At 43.1% G+C, this 19720-nt stretch overlaps 2 pseudogenes; both read right to left on the bottom strand.

Moving 5' to 3' along the window:
• Nucleotides 1-15822: 15822 nt before the first annotated feature.
• On the bottom strand, nt 15823-19117 carry LOC149517750 (25S ribosomal RNA; annotated as a pseudogene).
• A 228-nt stretch (nt 19118-19345) lies between these two features.
• Nucleotides 19346-19501, bottom strand: LOC149517749 (5.8S ribosomal RNA; annotated as a pseudogene).
• Between the last annotated feature and the right edge of the window lie 219 nt (nt 19502-19720).

Genomic DNA, 19720 nt, shown 5'->3' with positions numbered 1-19720 from the left:
GCACAAAAATAGTAACTCATGGGCTCCATGCCTTTGCTGATAGTTTGTCAATCTTGCTAAATCTAGGCTTCCTCATAGTCTTTTCCTTTCTTAAGGAACTACCATCGGTGTCTCCCCCACTCTCTCATTTTTTTTTTGGCCTTGAAAACTTGGTGCACTCAACCTGAGTCAATGATTCTATAGCAACTCTAGCCCAACTCAACTTTTGAATGCCTTTTCATTGTAGCTTGAACTTGACCTACAGCACTAGTTTATTAATGAAATGCTTAGGCACCTTTACTCTTGATCATAAGCTTGCATCAGTAACCACAGTTGCTCGTAATATAGCATGGTCAACTTTGAGCCTAGCTAGCTCTTCTCACAAGATTGTCACTATGGACTCCAATGCCTTATTATATTGCATGAGCTTCTCTTGTGCCTTATTCAAGGGTCCCTCAACATCTCTAAACCAATCTATTATTTGCCAAATAACCTCCCACACTTCGCTAATCGAGTGCTTGTTGGCACATATCTTTCTAAAGCTTTTTGCCACTTGTCTGTGGGTGGGCACTCCTCAAGCACCTCTTTTTAGCCTCTTCTCTATCTTCCCTAAACATGCTATAGCCCAAAACATGCTTGCACAACTTACCATAGTTCTTGCACACCACACTACAATGCCTGCATGCAAGTCCCCCAACTTGTACCAAGCCAGCTCTGGCTCTTCACACCGACTTTAGCTCTTATGACAACTCTAGCTCCTCATGTCATGAGTGGGGATCTGTTGCACACTTTGAACTAAGGCTCTGGTCACCATCTTTGGTTTGATCCAGGCTTTGATACCCCTTAGTATTTGGTTTTGCTACCTACTCCTAGCTCCCCCAGACTAGACTTTGATACAACTTGTCATACGCTGAGACTCAAGCTCTAGGATCGCATAGCTCCATAATAGGGGAATGAACACTTTTACATCCCAAATTAGTCTAACACAAAAAACAATGCATGATCACTCTAGACTACAGAGTTGGCTACCCAGTACATTGCAAAATAAAAAGGTATAATGAGTGTTTAAAGAAAGGCTAAAAGAATAACAAAAAGTTTAAGGCAAGAGTAAAGATGTTATTACTTAATGGTTCTAGTGTGTGTGTAATGAGGATGGGGAACTCTCTTTTTATAGCTGAGTCCCCCTTATAATTAGAGCTTAAAATACATTTTTAAACTCTAGAGATTACAATCCTTGATTTTAGGGGATTTGGTGCTATTGCATGATCTTCGACTTACTAAATCATGCTAAGCACCAGGCCTTCTAAAAACCCTTAAATATAATCCTTCTAGGACTGTATTCATGTATGCCTAGGCTTGGGCCTGACCATGCACCCATACCTTGATCATTAGTGCTCATGCTTGAGTCTAACTAGGTGCCCACCCATTGTTCACTAGTGTCTGTCCCTGGGCTTGGCTCAATCTTGCCTAACCTTATCCCTTTTCCTAAGCTTCTAGAGTCTCAATCAATACTTGCCCCATTGTTCTAGGCTAGTTCCATGTGACTTGAACTTTTAACGCACCTTATGGCCTAGTCCCTTAAGCTATCAGACTCTATCCCATTAAAACTTATACTGCTACTCAACTTGGAAAGAACCCCTAGGCCTAGACCAGCTTGCAAACCATGACACATGCACTGAGGGTTATTGGGTGATGATGGTGGTTGAGGCATGCACATGTGTCATGATCTGCAAGCTGGCCCAAGCCCAAGGGTTCTTTTCAAGTCAAGGAGCAGTTCTAGTTTTAGCGGGATCGGGTCTGACAACTAAGGGGACTAAGCCTTGAGGTGTACTGGAGGTCTAGGTCACAAGGAACTAGCCTAGAATAGTGGTATAAGTAGTGATCAAGACTCTAGAGGCTCAGGCATGGTTTTCAAGTTTGGCAAAATTGAGCTAGGACTAAGTGCTAGTGTTGGTGAGCACTTATATGAATTTACAAGCCATAAAAATGGCATTGGCTTAGAAAAAATGTACAAGTTACTTGAACCCACCTACCGCTCAATTGTGATTCCCATGGTTCATGGCCCGAGCCTAAGATGGGATGACCCAGCATATGCTGATGGTGTTCAAAGGAACTACCCACACAAAGGGCCAGTATGTGCTGAATTTGGTCAAAACATGTGCCAAGACCAAGGCCCAACAAGTCTCGATGGTGGTTAAGGCATGTGCATGTGTAATGGTCAATAAGCTAGTCTAAGCCTAGAGGTTCTCTTTGAGTTGAGGGACAATTCTAGTTCCAACAACATAAGGTCCAACAGCCACAAGGACTTGTTCTTTAGGCCTATTAGAGGCCCAGGTTATGGGGAACTAGCCTAGAATAGTGGTATGGGTAATGATCAAAACTCTAAAGGCTAGAAATGGTGTTCATGTTTGGCAAAATTGAGACAATCCCAAGTAAAGGCATTAGAGAGCGCTTATATGATTTTACAAGCCATAAAAATGGCATTGGCTCTATAGAAATAAGATGTGCCTAAATCCACCTACTGCTCAGTCATGGTGCACATGGTGCATGGCCTAGGCCCAGGATACATATGCATGGTGCATGGCCTAGCATGCACCGATGGTGGTTGAAGCTTATGCCAAGACTAAAGGCTAACATGTCCCAATACGGGTCAAGGCATGTGCATATGTCTAGTCCACAAGCTAGTCATGCATAAGGGTTCTTTTCAAGACGAGATGCAGTTATAGTTCTAGCAGGATAGGGTCCGATAGCCAGGGAGACCTAGCCTTAAGGCCTATTAGAGGCCCAAGTCATGGGGAACTAGCCCACAATAGTGGTATTAGCAGTGATCAAGACTCTGAGGCTTAAGCACATTATTTATGTTCAACAGAATTTAGCCAAGCCTATGTGCAGGCACTAGTGAGCACTTATATGAATTTGTAAGCCATTAAAATGGCATCGGCATGGCAGAAATATAAAGATGTGCTTGAGCCCACTTATTACCTAGTCATGGTGTGCATGGTGCATGGCCGATGCAAGGATACCCGCACATGATGCATAGCCTAACATGTGCTAATGTTATTTTAGGCAACTACCCATACAAAGGGCTAACATATGTTGATAGTGGTCAAAGCATGTGTTGAGTCCAAAGGCCAACATGTCTCATAATGGTTGAGGCACGTGCATGTGTCACAGTCCATAAGTTGGTACTAGCTTAGGGTTCTCTCTAAAGTAGAAGAGTAATTCTAGCTCTAGTAAGACAAGGTCTGATAGCTAGAGGGACCAGGCCTTAAAGCCTACTAAAGGCCTAGATCATGGGGAACTAGCCCATAATAGTGGTATGGATAGTGATCAAGATGCTAGAAGCTCAGGCATGGTGTCTAGGTTTAGTAGGATTGAGCCAGGCCTAGGTGCGGTTATTGGTGAGTGATGCACTAACACATAATCAGACCCAAGTGCAAGCACTGATGACTGAGTTGTAAGCACATAGCCAAACCTAGGTGTGAGCATGCTTGAATATAGTCATAGGAGGAGTAGTATATATGGGCTTTTAAAAGGCCCAATACTATAAGACAATCTTTGATGAGCTAGAATTATGCTAAGCACTTGAATTTTGTATGCTGACTTAGGCAAATGGAGTTAATTCCCTGTCCAAGGCTACACAGAGTTTCACTTAAGACTAGAACTCATGACACATGCATCGAGCATCATTTAGTGCCAATAGCGATCAAAAGGCAAACAAGTGCCTTAAATGGGAGGGTTATGGTACACATGCCACACCAAGTGCCAACATCTACCAAAGAGGTGTCCAAGGTAACAACCTACACTGAGGGCCCACTTACACAGATGGTGGTGAAGGTAAGTACCTGTGCCAAGTGCTAGCATCTAGTAATGGTGTCCTAGGTAACATCCTATACTAAAGGGCCAACATCTACTGATGCTTTTTGAGGCAATAGTTGGCTTGCATCTATCGATGGTGTTAGATGCGATAGCCCATACCAACCAAGGGTTGGATGCTGTTGATGGTGTTCAAGGTAAGAACCTATGCCATGGGCTCCAACCTTAGACTCAAAATCCGTGTGGCCTTAGGCTTGGAATCACCTCCTTCTTGCCTAAGTCAGCCTAAAACACCAGCGTGCAGGCACTAGAACAATGAGAAGGGCTAATTGCGCAAGTTTGAGAGAAACAAGAAAACAAGATAGTTTACTGAAATATACTTTGTATTCACTGAAATAGAAGTGTATGATGGTGTACAAATAAGGGTAGAGCAGCCCTCTATTTATAGTTTAGGCTCTCAGCTACACTTATGGCTAAATCCCTAGAATCAAGGCTAAAATCAAGGAATTCGAAGACTACAATCAATCAGGATTCTATCTCCTGATTCTAAGGGTCAACCAAATCTACCAAAAGGCTCTTGCTGATTTTGTGATCTTCTAGAAGATCCTCTTACGTACCTCTCATTTTGGGACCTGCTAAATGTGGTTCGAGCATCATGCAAGCCAGGCCTTGGCCTTACGGGCTGGCTTGTAGGCTATACGGGCATTCTGGCCTTCCCTCCAAGGCCTTGTGCGCTAACTCCTGCTAGTGCACTGAGGGTGTAGGCCTCAACCTCAGGTGCGCTTGCTGATTGTCATCAGCCAACCTTGTATAGGGCCATGACCGAGGCTTAGGTTGTCATGAGCCACCCATTTATAGGGCCATGACTGGGTAGATCTCTTATGCTAGGAAAAGTGTCCCCATTTCAAACATTGTAATAGTTAGTAGTAGCGTAGCTCTAAAATCTCTAAGGCTCTTTAGGGGGTAAGCAGGCAGCATCCTGTTGGGCTATCTCACCGGTCGTGATTGGGCCTAAGCCATCCACCAAGGGTTGCCTCCCTGGCCCTGGTGATGGTGGGAAGTCCTGATGTAATATCTTCAATTTTAATGAAATTCACATTCGATTTGAATGTTTCGATTGTTGCCTTGATGTGCTTTTTCTTTTATCAATGTGAATGTGCCTTCTTGTGTGTGTGCTTGGGATTGGTCCCGATATGATTATGTCTTATTGCGTATGCTAGGGACTAACTATGGCTTATGGTTATTTGTTCAGATATCAAATTATTGAGGGTTGGCTTGGGTGGGAGCATCCATTCAAGTGCCGCATGGGCTATTGCTTGTTGAGAGAAAGCTTAGTCTGTGTCACGTGGTATCAGAGCATGGTTGAAAAGTGCTAGAAATTGGATGAGATGGCCACAAGTGGTGGACCTAATTATCAATAGAGACTTGAGGAACTTGAGGCCACGGTGGCCATAGTGAAAACTCACATGGTGACTAAAGATTGATTGAGGGAGATCGAGACAACCCAGTAAGAGTTGTTCGATACTCTCCACAACATGAGTGAGGAGGCTAGAGATGCCTTGAATCTTCTCCAAAGGGAGTTTGAAGAGCTCAAAGCATAAGTGAGCATCATACAAATGACTGTGGCCAGATCGGGTTTGAGGTCGATGAAAAGGAGAAAAAGGGCCAAAGTGCAAGAGCTTCGATGTTATGAGGGGGCAAGGGATGCCAAGGAGCTTGAAAACTTCCTATTTGACATGGAACAATACTTTCGAGCTGTACACACAAATTCATAAGAAGACAAGGTAGCAATGGCATTAATGTACCTCACAGGGAATGCCAAGCTATGGTGGCACTCCAAGTTTGTCAACAATAAGTGCCCGATTAAGACTTGGACGAACCTGAAACAAGAACTAAAAAACCAATTTTTCCCTAAGAATGTGGAGTATATGGCTCGAATAAGACTTTGAGAATTGGTGCAAACAGGAACAGTGTGAGAGTTTGTAAGGAGTTTTTCTACCCTGATGTTGGATATTCGAGACATGTTCGAAAAGGACAAGATGTTTTATTTTCTTGAGGGCCTCAAGCCTTGGGCCAGGACAGAACTACAAAGATAAAAAGTGCAAGACGTGGCCACGACCATGGCTGCAGCTGAACATCTCCACGATTATAATGATGGCTCTTCAAAATGAAAAAATCCTCCATCAGCTGGCAATAGCTTTAACTTTGGGAGTGGAAGAAAGATGACTAGGTTGGATCGGCCCTTCAGTGGGGGATTAGACAGGAGGTCCTTTGGTAGAGATAGCACCCAACCTAAGATGAACAACGTAGTGATTTTCAAGCCTAGGCAACCACTGGCTTGCTTCCTATGCAAGGGGCCGCATCAGGTGGTTGAATGCCCACATAAAGGAGCCCTTAATGCCTTAAGAGCCTCATCTTAAGAGTCTATAAAAGCACCAAAGAGCATTAAAGAAGTTGAAGAGGAGCCAGCCAGGATGGGTTAAATAAGGTTCGTCAATGCCCTCCACACCAACTAAGCATAATAAAGAACAGGGTACAGGCTTAATGTATGTGAACTTAATGATCAATGAGAAGACCACTAGGGCCATGGTAGATACGGGTGCAACCGATACCTTTATCACACCAGAAGAAGCAAAAAAGTGTGGTCTCTAGGTTAGCAACGACTATGGGTGAATGAAGGCGATTAATTCCTCAGCCTTTGCGGTCAGTGGAAGTTCCAAGAATGTGATGACCAAATTGGGGCCATAGAAAGGGAAGGTAGACTTTACAGTTTCCCCCATGGATGACTTTGATGTCGTCCTCGGATTGGACTTCATGATGTTGGCTCAGGTGATCCTTATCCCCACCGTTAGCTGCTAGTTGTTCTTAGGGGAACACCCATGTGTGGTGCCAGCCACTATCTTGCAAAAGAATGGAAAGAAAATGATTTCATCTTTACAGTTTAAGAAAGGGGTAAAGAGAGGGGAATCGTCATTTGTGGCCATACTGATTTACAAAGAAGGGTTGAGAGTGGAACCGATACCCAATGGCATGGAAAAAGTGTTGGAAGAATTCGAAGAGGTGATGCCAGAGATGTTGCCTAAGGTTCTACCTCCTCAACGAGCCGTAGACCATGAAATTAAGCTCTTTCCAGGAGTTAAACCCCCTACTAGAGCCCCTTATCGCATGGCCCCACCAAAGTTGGTCGAACTAAGGAAATAGTTAGATGAACTTCTATAGACGGGTTCATTAGACCATCAAAAGCTCCTTTTCGAGTGCCAGTGCTATTTCAGAAGAAACATGATGGAAGTTTATGATTATGTGTGGACTACAGAGCCCTGAAAAAAGTCACCATGAGAAACAAATATCCCATCCCTCTTATAGTAGATTTGTTCGATCAACTGAGCCGGGCCAAGTACTTTTCCAAATTGGACTTGAGATCTGGCTACCATTAGGTCAAAATCGCTGAGGGAGATGAGCCAAAGACTACTTGTGTAACACGGTATGATGCATTTGAATTCCTTGTTATGCCTTTTGGATTGACCAATGCTCCTACCACATTTTCTACATTGATGAATCAGGTGTCCCATGACTACCTAAACAAATTTGTAGTCATCTATTTAGATGACATAGTGGTATATAGCTCTACTCTGGAAGAACATCAAGAACACTTGCGCCAGGTGTTTCAAAGACTATAAGACCACTAGTAATATGTGAAAAGGGAGAAGTGTGCATTTGCTCAGACCCAAATCCATTTTCTCGATCACATTGTCAAACGTGGCCACATTCAAATGGACATGGAAAAGGTTAGGGCCATCAAGGGGTGGATAACACCAAAGAATGTTAGTGAACTTCGCTCATTTTTTGGACTAGCCAACTATTATAGAAGGTTTGTAGGAAGGTACTCTCGTAAGACCACTGCCCTTACGGAGCTATTGAAAAAAAATCATAAATGGTGTTGAACAAGTGAGTGCCAAGAGGCCTTTGAGGGATTAAAGGATGCTATTATGAAAGATCCCATCCTAGCTCTCCCTGATATTGAAAAGCCTTTCAAAGTTCAGACGGATGCTTCTGATTTTACTATTGGAGGAGTGCTTTTACAACAACATCACCCAATAGCATTTGAAAGTAGAAAGCTAAGCGAAGGTGAGAGAAAATATATGGCCCAGGAAAAAAAGCTCCTAGCGGTAGTTCACTGCTTGAGGGCTTGGCGACATTATTTGTTGGGTTCACACTTTGTCGTGAAGACAGACAATGCGGTCGTTAGCCATTTCCTCACCCAACCAAGGCTTACAGTGAAACAAGCTAGATGACAAGAATTTTTAATGAAGTTTGACTTTTGTTTTGAGCACACCATTGGAAAGACCAATCAAGTGGTCGATGCATTGAGCAGTGGACAGAGTTAACAACCCTTAGAAGAATTGCCCCAATGGGGCTAGCAAAGTCACAACAAACATTCACAAGTTAAGTGAAGATCATTTAGAGAAGGACCCATAAGCCAGTGCTATCCTGAAGCTAGTTGAAAAAGGAAAGTCCAAGTACTTCTGGCAAGAAAATAGGGTCTTGTGGACCAAGGGGCCTTGATTGTTTGTGCCAAGAGTAGGAGGTCTGAGACAGATGCTGATGAGAGAATGTCATGACACACCATAGGTCGGACATCCGAGCTGGCAATGTATTTTGGCTTTATTGAAATAGGAATACTATTGGCCTCATATGCGACAGGATGTAATGGACTATACAAAGACTTGCCTCATTTGCCAACAAGATAAAGTTGAAAAGAAGAAACCTACAAGCATGTTTAAACCACTACTGACGCCTGCTAGACCGTGGGAAGGCATCTCTCTCGATTTCATTTCGAGCCTACCCAAGGTTGGTGATCTTGGAGCTATTTTGGTGGTGATTGATTAGTTCTTTAAGTACACCACATTCATTCCCACTCATAAGTATTGTACAGCGAAAGACAGCTCAACTATTGTTTAAACATATGGTTAAATACTAGGGCCTCCCTCAAAACATTGTAAGCGATAGAGATCCGAGAATCACAGGGTCCTTCTAGAGAGAACTTTTCAAGATATTAGGGTCCAAACTCAACATCTCCTCAAGTTACCACCCTCAAATCAATGGTCAAACAGAACGGTTCAATGGATTACTACAGGAATACTTAAGGCACTTTGTTCAAGCTAATCAGAAGAACTAGCCTTTATTATTAGACGTTGTTTAGCTTTGCTTTAATTCCAATAAAAGCTCTTCGACTAACAAGAGCCCATTTGAGGTGGTGTCCGGACAATTACCAAGGCTACCCCATACTTTCTTAGAACAATATGGAAGGAAGAATCTGAAAGCCTTCAACCTCAGCAAGGAGTGGAAACAAAACACTGAGATTGCATAAGCCTACTTGGTGGAAGCATCAAAGCGAATGAAGAAATGGGCAGACAAAGGTCACAGGGCACAATAATTCCAAGTTGATGATTTAGTTCTCATTCGACTAGTCCCTGAACAAACTAGGTTCTTGAGAAACCGATATCATAGACTAGTGCACAAATATGAAGGTCCAGTGAAGATCCTTTCCAAAGTGGGGAATGTTTGTTACAAAATCGATCCACCAAAGTGGATGAAGGTACACCAAATATTTCATGTGAGCAACCTGAAACCTTTCGATGTAGATCTTATAGATGGTAGCTGAAAGGAGCCAACCAGAGCCACCATAACCATAAAGCCACCCTCAGAACGTCGAGTCAAAGAGATTTTAGCCGACAGGGAAACCAAGGTATCTCAAAGACTAGTACGTGAATACTTAGTGAAGTGGGAAGGATTAGGACTAGAAGAAACTAGCTGGGAAAGGGAACATGACCTCCAGAGATTCAAGAGGAAGATTGAAGAATTTCAAGCAAGCAAGTCGATGAGGATGTCAATAGAATAGATGGGGGAGGATGTCATGAGCCAACCTTGTATAGGGCCACGATTGGGGCTTAGGTTGTCATGAGCCACCCATGTATAGGGCCATGATCGAGTAGATCTCTTGTGCTAGGAAAAGTGTCCCCATTTCAAACATTGTAATGGTTAATGGTAGCATAGCTCTAAAATCTCTAAGGCTCTTTAAGGGGGTGAGCAGACAGCGTCCTATTGGGCTATCTCATCGGTCGTGATACGGGCTTAGGCCATTTGCCAAGGGTTGCCCCCTTAGCCCTAGCGATGGTGGAAAGTCCCAATGTAATATCCTCAATTTTAATGAAATTCACCTTCAATTCGAATGTCCCGATTGTTGCCTTGATGTGTTTTGCCTTTTATCGATATGAATGTGCCTTCTTGTGTGTGTGCTTGGGATTGATCCCGATATGATTGTATCTTATTGCGTATGCTAAGGACTAACTGTGGCTTATGATTATTTGCTCAGATATCAAACTATTGAGGGCTGACTTGGGTGGGAGCGTCTATTCCAGTATCACACGGGTTATTATTTATTGAGAGAAAGATTAGTTTGTGACACTGGTGCACCCGATGTGCCTGATGCACTTGTCCAAGGCATGACATTCTCCCCCACCTGATTGCACAACACCCTCATTGCATCTTCTGCATGGTACCATCTGATCTGGTCTCCAAACTACCTTAAGTCCTTTATTGGTTCCCAGCTCGCCTCACTATCTGAAAGTCCATTCTAGCGCACTAAGTACTTTTATTTTGGTTGGTAGTTTTTTTATCTCACCTCTCGATCAGCTATGACACTGTGGACCTCCTTCTCATATGAGGCCCTTGCTCCTAATGGTGCACACTTTGACACTACCTGTCCTGGATCTCCCTCATCCTCATGGAATGGCTTGAGCATGCTTACATGGAACACTGAGTGTACCCTCAGCTTGGGTGGCATATCCAGCTTGTAGGCAACCTTACCTACCCTCTTGACTACTCAGAAAGTTCCCTCATACCTCTGGACTAGGCCTTTGTGCAGCCCCCTATGGTGCACAATAGGATGCAACTTCACCAATATCAAGTCTCCAACCTAGAACTGCACGTCCCACCTATTATGGTCTGTCCACTTCTTTAACCTCTTTGTTGCCTTATGTAGACAGACTCGAGCTAAGTCAACTTGTTCCTGCCAAGCTTTGGCAAACATGTATGCTACTGGATTTGACCCTGTATAACCTACAGTAATCGAACTGGGTGTTAATGGTTGTTGACTTATCACAACCTCGAATGGGCTCTGGTTTGTTGCCTCTTTTCTTTGCAAGTTGTATTAAAATTGGGCAACATCTAGCAGCTTTGGTCAGTCCCTTTGTGTGGCACTCACATAGTGCCTAAGGTAGACCTCCAATAGTCTATTCACATGTTTAGTTTACCCATTGGTCTGTGGATGATGCTGGCAAAAAAGTTCAAGTCTAACCCCAATAGCTTGAACATCTTAGTCTAGAACCTACCTGTGAAATGCCTATCTAGATCACTAACAATAGTCCTCAGCACTCCCCTATATTTAACCACATTCTTCAGGAACAATCAATCTGCCTCATCCGTTGAGCACTCCTTAGTTACGGGAATGAAAACTCCATATTTGGAAAACCTATCCACCACTACCATGATACTTTTGAATGCCTCTGCCTTGGGTAGACCAACTATAAAGTCTAAAGAAACACTCTTCCATAGTTGCTCTAGCACTGGCAATGGATCCAAGAGACCACCTGGTTTTTTAAGCTCTACCTTGTCCTATTGGCATACAAGACAAGTCTTCACATAGGCCTTCACATCGTCTCTCATGTGCGGCCATTAGTACTGGTCCTCTAGCAACGCGAAGGTATGGCTCACCCCTAGATGTCTAGCCCACCTTAACTCATGGCACTCTTGCAAAACTTCCTTGCGAAGCTTCCCATGCTACGGCACAAACAGTCTACTGCCCCTGGTGTACAACAAACCATCCTACACCTAAAATTGCCTAGTCTTACCTTGCTAGGCATATTCCATAAGAGCCTTGGCTGTAGGATCATGCATAAGTCCCTCTTTGATACGTGACACTAGTGACCCCTCTGGTTGGCTAATGGCAACAAGCTTAGCTTTCCTGCCCAGGGCATCTGCCACCAAGTTTGTCCACCCTGGCTTGTACTCTATCTAGAAATCAAATTCTATAAGAAAATCTTGCCATCTTACCTGCTTGGGGATAGCTTCTTCTACGTCTAGAAGTAGTTAGTCACCACATTGTCTGTCCTAAATATGAACCTCGACCCCAACAAGTAATGGTGCCAACTGTGTAAGTAGTGCACCACTACAGTCATCTCCTTCTCTTGGACTGTGTACTTACGCTCAATCTCATTCAACTTCCTGCTTTCGAAGACTAGATGTCTCTCTTGCATCAACACACCCCCTATGGCAAAGTTTGATGCATTTGTATGCACCTCATACGGCATGGCAAAGTCTAGTAAAGCCAAGATTGGCTCCTCGCTCATAGCCTATTTTAACCTGTCAAAAGCTTTCTGGCACCCTACGTTCCACTCTCATGCTCTCTTTTTCTTAGCAAGTCAGTCAATGGTGTGGCTATTGTTGAGTGACCTTTGATGAAACACCTGTAGTAGTTGACTAGCCCAGTGAATGACCTCAACTTAGTTACCTTGGCTGGCGGTTCCCCCTCCAGGATGGCATGCACTTTGCCTTCATACATGCATATCCTGCCACCTCCCACTATGTGGCCTAGGAATGGGATCTCTTACTGGGCAAATGAGCACTTTTCCCTCTTGACAAATAGCTTGTGCACCCGTAACACCTCGAACACCTATTTCAAATGGTCTACATGCTCTTCCAAAGTCTGACTGTATATCACAATGTAATCCAAATAAACCACAACAAACCGATCAAGGAATGACTAAAGTACCTTGTTCATAAGGGTGCAGAATGTTGCTAGGGCATTTGTGAGTCCAAATGGCATCACCAAGAACTCATACAAACCATACGAGTGACACATGCTATCTTTGGCTTATCTCGCTCTGTGATCCTGACTTGGTAGTAGCTCAACCTCAAATCCAGCTTGGTAAACCACCTTGTGCTCTCAAGTTGGTCGAACAAGTCCGCAATGAGTGGGATAGGATACTTGTCCTTAACGGTCAGCTTATTCAAAGCTCGGTAGTCTATGCACAGCCATAATGACCCATCATGCTTGCACTAAAAGAGAACCGGTGCACCATATGATGCTTTTGATGGCCTAATGAAGCCAGCATCAACTAACTCTTTGAATTGCTTCCTTAACTCCTCCAACTCTGGTAAGGACATTTGATAAGGGGCTCTAGCTAGTGGCTTGGCCTAGAACACCAACTCAATCTTGTGGTCCACCTCCCTCTTAGGTGGTAGCTGGCTAGGTTGCTTTGTAGGCATCACATCACTAAAGGTCTTCACCACTTTTAGCACCTCCAAGGGTGACTTGATCTTTTTCTCCTTTGGTTCTTCATACTTTAGGGCTACTAAGAATGTGTCTTCCTCTCGACTTACCACCTTGGCAAATTGGATGGTTGACACCACCCGCGACCTAACTCCAGACCCTCTCTTCAATGGTACTAGGCATTGGCACCGTGCATCCAAGATGCAAATACAATTGGTAAAATGCACAAGGAGGGCGTTAATCCAAATAAGGAAATCCAACCCAATCACAAACTCATAGTCATCAAGGGGTATTACCTCTATGGTCTCTTTGCCTTTCCAATCTCCAAGCTATAACTCCACTCCCCGCACTACTCCAATGGCTAGAACCTCCTTGGAGTTCACCGTTTTAATGGTACCAGTCCCTTTTTGCACCTTTAGTCCGAGCTTCTAGGCTCCATCACCTAAAATAAAAAGATGTGAGGCACCTGTGTCCACCAGTGCGCTCACCTTCTGACCCGTAACCATTAGATCCGTAAACATCAAGCTCTTTGGCTTGTAGCTCCCTTTACTCTAGATAGCATTAAGCACCAATGACCTAAGCTTTGCTACCTTTACCTCTGGCTTCTTGTTAGACTCCTTGTCTACAATAGCCAACTTGCCTTTTTGTGGGTAATTACGCACTATATGGCTCTCTCCACATAGGTAGCATGCGAGCGGCTTTCACTCCGCCTTTGTTTTTCACTTGCCTACTGGTGGTTTCCTCTCGCCATCCTTGGTTGAACGGTTCTGGTCCCTATCCTTGGACTCCCGATCATAGTCTTTCCCTTTAGATTGCTTCTTTCTGTCCCTCTCGTCCTTACCCTTACCCTTAGGCTTGGAAGACTCAAACTTGTTTCAAAGGCTTAAACTCTATCAAGGACTCAACAGTAGTTGTAGCCTTAGCCAAGTCATAAACTCCCCTCCATTGTAGCTCATGCTTCACCTATGAAAGCAAATAAGGCATCCTTCTCAACTATATCTAAGATTTGAAGCATCAGTTTAGAGAATCTCTGGACATATTCCTTTATGTCCCATTGCTAGCTCAACCTGCGCAATTTTGCCTGCACCTCATCATCAGCATACTCTGGGTAAAACTACTCCCTGAACTATTTTTGAAACTTTGCCTAAGTTTCAATCTTGGCACTCCCACACCTAACATCGTCACACTTGCACCTCCACCATAATAAGGCTACATTAGTAAGATACATAGCAGTAGTGCTTACCTTTATCACCTCATCCTTCATGCCCATGGCCTAGAAGTACTGTTCCATACCTCATAAGAAGTTGTCTACTTCCTTGGCTGCCTTAGTCCCTTTGAACTCTTTGGGCTTGAGGACATCTATCCTAGACTTAGACACTCCAACAAATATGCCATTCCCAATGGCAGTTTTACAAGTAATGAGCTTGTTGGTGAGCTCTTCTATCCTCTTGTTCATGGCCTCCATGCCATCGTGTATGGTCTCCACCACAGCCTTCAAGGTTTTATTCTTATGGGTGATCACGTCCATGCCTTTATTAAGAGCAGCTTACAACTCACCACTGAGCTCCTCTTTCATAGAGTCTAGCACTTCAACGTGAGTCTCCACATCCTTAAGCTTCTCTTGCATATCACCTATGCGCACCTCCACCTTGGCCAGCCTACTGTCCATGGTAGACTAAATACCTCTTGAATTGGCTTTCTTGCCTTTTTCATGCCCTTGCTCTTACGCCTTTGGTTGCTGGCTAGCCACATCACTCTGGGATGCCATCTCTTCGACTGAGATCTGACCTGCACAACATAAACACACAGAACCGAACTGCTTTGATACCAACTATCATGGGCTTTGACCCTAGATTCAGAATTTGTATGGCCTTAGGCTTGGAATCACCTCATTCTTACCTAAGTCAGCCTAAAACACTAGCATGCGGGCACTAGAACAATAGGAAAGATTGATTGTGCAAGTTTGAGAGAAATAAGAAAACAAGATAGCTTGCTGGAATATGTTTTGTATTCACTAAAACAAAAATGTATGATGGTGTACAAATAAGGGTGGAGCAGCCCTCTTTTTATAGTTGAGGCTCCCAGCTACACTGATGGCTAAATCCCTAGAATCAAGGTTAAAATCAAGGAATTACAAAGATTATAATCAATCAGGATTCTATCTCTTGATTGTAAGGGTAAACCAGATCTGTTAGAAGGTTCCTGTTGATCTTGTGTTCTTCTAAAAGATCCCCTTACGTATCTCACATCTTAAGCCCTGCTTGATATGGTGCAGACATCATGCAGGCCAAGCCTTGGCCTGACGGGCTAGCCTGTAGGCTGTGTCAGTGTTTTGGCCTTTCCTCCAAGGCCTTGTATGCTAACTCCCACTAGTGTGCTTGGTGAGTGGGCCTCAACCTTAAGTGCGCATGCTGGTGAGCCTGATGTGCTTGTTGCACCTACCTAGGGTGTGACACCTACACTAGAAGATAGTGTGTGCTGATAGAGTTTGAGGCAAGTGCCTTCACCAAGGGCAAGCCCATCCTTATAATAAATACTAAGGGCATTCGGTCCTTATTTACTTGGAAGCTCAAAAAAAGGATTTCATCACCTGATTGAATCAGTTGCAATGGAGAACATCATTCATATCTAACCCCAGAAAGATGCAGTGTAAAAAAATAAAGTGAGAAGGCTTTGGTGGGTGTGTAGGGGGAGGGATTAATCGAAGTGATGAAGGATTGAATCTCAATAGATCATCATAGCAAGGCTACTTTACCATTTATAATACCCCATTGCATATTTAAGTCATCTGCGAAGGATTCTACTCATCGCTTAATAGGAATTGAGCTCCAATGAAGCCTATGTAGCTTGTTCGTAGCAGGGGCTGCACCTATGACACATGCTTTTAGAGGCCATGCATCCATGCTATAGGTCAACAATTGGATGATGGGCATATGCATCACTTCTAGCCTAGATTTTGACTTAGAGGCATTCAATCATAATCCAGTGCATGATAGCTTCTTGCCCCTAGCTTTTCAACCAAGCATGATGACCAATTATGCAAATCAATAGTTCTTCTCATTGCTATTAGTAGGGTAAAACTAACCTATCTCACAATTGTCTAAACCTAGCTCACATTTTATATTGGTGGGTGAACAATCCAACACTTAGAGAATTTTGCTTTACAATGATGGGAAGAGCTGACATCAAAGGTCAAAAAGTAATGTCGCTAATGAATACTTCATTGCCACAAGCTAATTATCCTTATGGTAACTTTTCTAATGCCTCTAGCTTCAAATTTTGAAGGTCTAAAAGATCGATAGGCCATGCTTTCATGGTTCATATTTATACTGGAAATCATAATGAAATAAGCCTTTTCCTTTTTGTTCCACATAAAATTATTGTTCTCGTTGAGATTATCATAGGACACTTGTGTTATCTTTTAATAGATGTGCTGCCCGTGCTGCCCCAGCAAACTCTCCACTTGACAATGTCTTCTACCTGGATAGATTGATCAAGGTTGGCTTTATGTCTAAAAGAAAGAGTTGTGCCCTACCTCTGATTCATGAAATAAGTAAAATAACATTAAAAGAAATGGTATTTCAATTTCATCCGAGGGCTCCCACTTATCCTACACCTCTCAAGTCATTTCACAAAGTTAGACTAGAGTCAAGCTCAATTAGGTCTTCTTTTCTGTTGGTTCTACTGAGCCCATTCCCTTGGTTGTGGTTTTGCTGGATAGTCGACAAGGACAATAAGAATCTTGTTAATCCACTCATGTGTGTCACTAATTAGATGTAGGGACATTTGGCTACCTCAAAAGAGTCATATTACTCCCATGATCGGTTGAAATTCTTCACTTTGACATTTAGAGCACTAGGCAAAAATCACATTGAATGAGCATCCCTAGGGACCATCGCAATGCTTTGTTTTAATTAAACAGTCGGATTCCTCTAGTCTATACGAATTTTGAGTTGACTATTCATCACTTGGGGAAGGCCCCTGAGGGAGCTATTCCTAGTCCATCCCCAAGCCTACATGTATCGAATTGCTGTCACCGTGGGGGCAACTCGAATAGTGCATTGGTAGCCAAAAGGTTCAAGACTAGGACCCCCATGCCTAACCCTCAGAGCCAATCCTTTTCCCAAGGTTAGAGATCCATTTTGTTGACTTCCCTTACCTACATTGTTCCATTAACTAGAGCTTGTTCAATTTGGAAACCCATGCAATTATGAGTACAACTGGGCATGAATAGCACTCATTCCTCCATATTTTCAAATGCTACTAGGGCAAACATGACATAATGTGATATGCATTGCTTTTTTGGCAAATGGAACCTACCTCTAATTGAGTTATTTCTAGGGTGGGTAGGTCATTAAATAGAAAAGATAACTCTTCCTGAGGCCTCCATCGATATCTTTGGAATCCCTAATGTTGCTGTTAGCCATAGTGTCCCAATTTAGAAATTTTAACTAAATTTCCTTTCAAAGCTCATGTTGAACCCATCTCTAAGGATCGACTAACCTATGTGCAAGTGTTGTTCACATGGAACCTTTCCCTTCTTTGGCCTTCAAAGTTTTGATTTGAATATTTGCTACTACCACCAAGATCTGCATCGACAATCTCTTTGCAAAGGCTTGTGCACTAAGTTTTGCAGCAACTATCATATCTTTCTACTCATCGGGGATTGGCCCTTGCCTCGATGATCTAGTATAGGTCACGTGCTTAAGCGCCATTTATTTTTTAAGCTAGTTGATTTGACAGGTGGGTTGTTACACTCTTCTTAAAGGATTTTGACTTCCATGATCACCGTCTTACTATCTTAATCGACCAACACCTTCGAGGGTTCTAGGTTAGCGCACAATTAGGCACTATAACCCAACTTTTAGTTCATCCTGTGTCACTAGTTCTACTTACCAAAAATAGCCCTCTTAGAGGTCTCGATTCCATGGAGGATTTCAATGAAGTAGTTGCATCATCCTACTTCTTTAAAGTTTGAAAATAGGTTAAGGGCATTGTGCCCCAATGCCTCTAACCATGGCTTTACCTAATAAAACTCGCTAAAGGCTCCATCTATCCTAATGGAAACTTTATAAGAAACTAGCTACTAAATGGTTCAATTAGTTTTTCACCCCTATACCTAAGTTAGATGAATGATTTACACATTAGTATCATTGTGGGCTTAGCCCCACTCAGGCATAGTTCACCTTAACAAGTAAGCTCACACTCAAATCTTTCTCAGAAGATCAAGGTCAGTCGGTGGTGCACCTATGAAGGATCCCACCAACTAGCTTCCTTGCACCTTATAAGTTATCTAGCATGTTAACTTGCACACATGTCACACTCTTTGGTCTACGTTTCAAGACAAGCTAGATAAAGAGCTCACAGGCTAATGCCAAGAGCGCATGAGTGTTGAGGTATGTTGAGACCATGTGTGATACGTTCCACGATCATAGCGACAATGTCTCTATGGGCATATCGAAAGCCTAGGGTTAGGCAGCCACTATACACATTTTAGTCCACTCCCTAAGCCAATCATTGGACTGGCTCTCACCATTCCACATCTAACTAGGATGCATCATCGTCCCACATCCATTTCCCTTTTGATAATTTCAAGCACTTTTTGACTCTCTTTTCAAAGTCTTTTTCATGTTTCCCTCGTAATACTTCTTCACTATTGCTCTCTCACTCATATTCAGCCTTGGATGAAATTTACCACCTGATTAGGGCTGCAATCCCAAACAACCTAACTTGTAGATAGAGTCTCATGGTGCGATAGGATCCAAGCACAATAGGACTCTCACTCTCTCTAACACCCCTTTCTATAGGACTTAGGCCTAGTCTATCACTAAGTATGCTTCACCATACTACAATTTGGACTCCAAGGGTTCCTGATTCTCAAGCTGGGCTTTTCCTAGTTCACTCATTGTTACTAGAATCCTGGTAAGTTTCTTTTCCTTTGCTTATTCATATGCTTAAACTCAACAGGTAATCCTACCTGACCTAAGGTCACAATGTGAGCATCGACTGAGTGATAAGGAGGGTCCAATGGGTTTAGTTGGATGAGTGCATGTCACCAGAGATGATTCACACTAGGAGCTTTAGCATTCATGGTCACAGGGCTTTGATTGCCAGGGACTTGTTTTTAGGCCAACCATAATAGATGAGGTCACTAGAGGCCATCTTTTGCCCTATTACTAGGAGCCCGATGGGAGAGAGGTTAGAAAGGGTGATGATGCATGGTAGCTAGGAAGCCATGCCTTTGGCATAATTGCTAAAGGTGCAACTTGCATTCAAAGAATTGATGGTTCATAAAATTCTATAATTCACACCAAGTATCATATTTCGTTGCATTGTTCATCGATGTGAGAGTTGAGATATCCATTATCGAGACTCATTTTGATTTTTCATGACAAAAGGAGTCATGGTGCCACCCGTGCATGTACTACAAATAGGATGGTGACAGCACACACACTCTTTTTCATTCTATTTTCTTGGTGGGATTTGTGTTGGGGGTTGTTATTTAGCCCTGGGTAATGATACCAATTATTTCACTTGCTCGAGAGCCAAAATGAAGTGACCATCATGCATGTCTAAGGCTAGAAGAGGCATGAG

The sequence above is a fragment of the Durio zibethinus genome, chromosome 8, assembly GCF_047325235.1.
Source record: "Durio zibethinus cultivar Kanyao isolate XHJ-2024 chromosome 8, ASM4732523v1, whole genome shotgun sequence".
Classification (NCBI taxonomy): Eukaryota; Viridiplantae; Streptophyta; class Magnoliopsida; order Malvales; family Malvaceae; genus Durio; species Durio zibethinus.
This window is presented reverse-complemented; position numbering and strand designations above follow the sequence as displayed.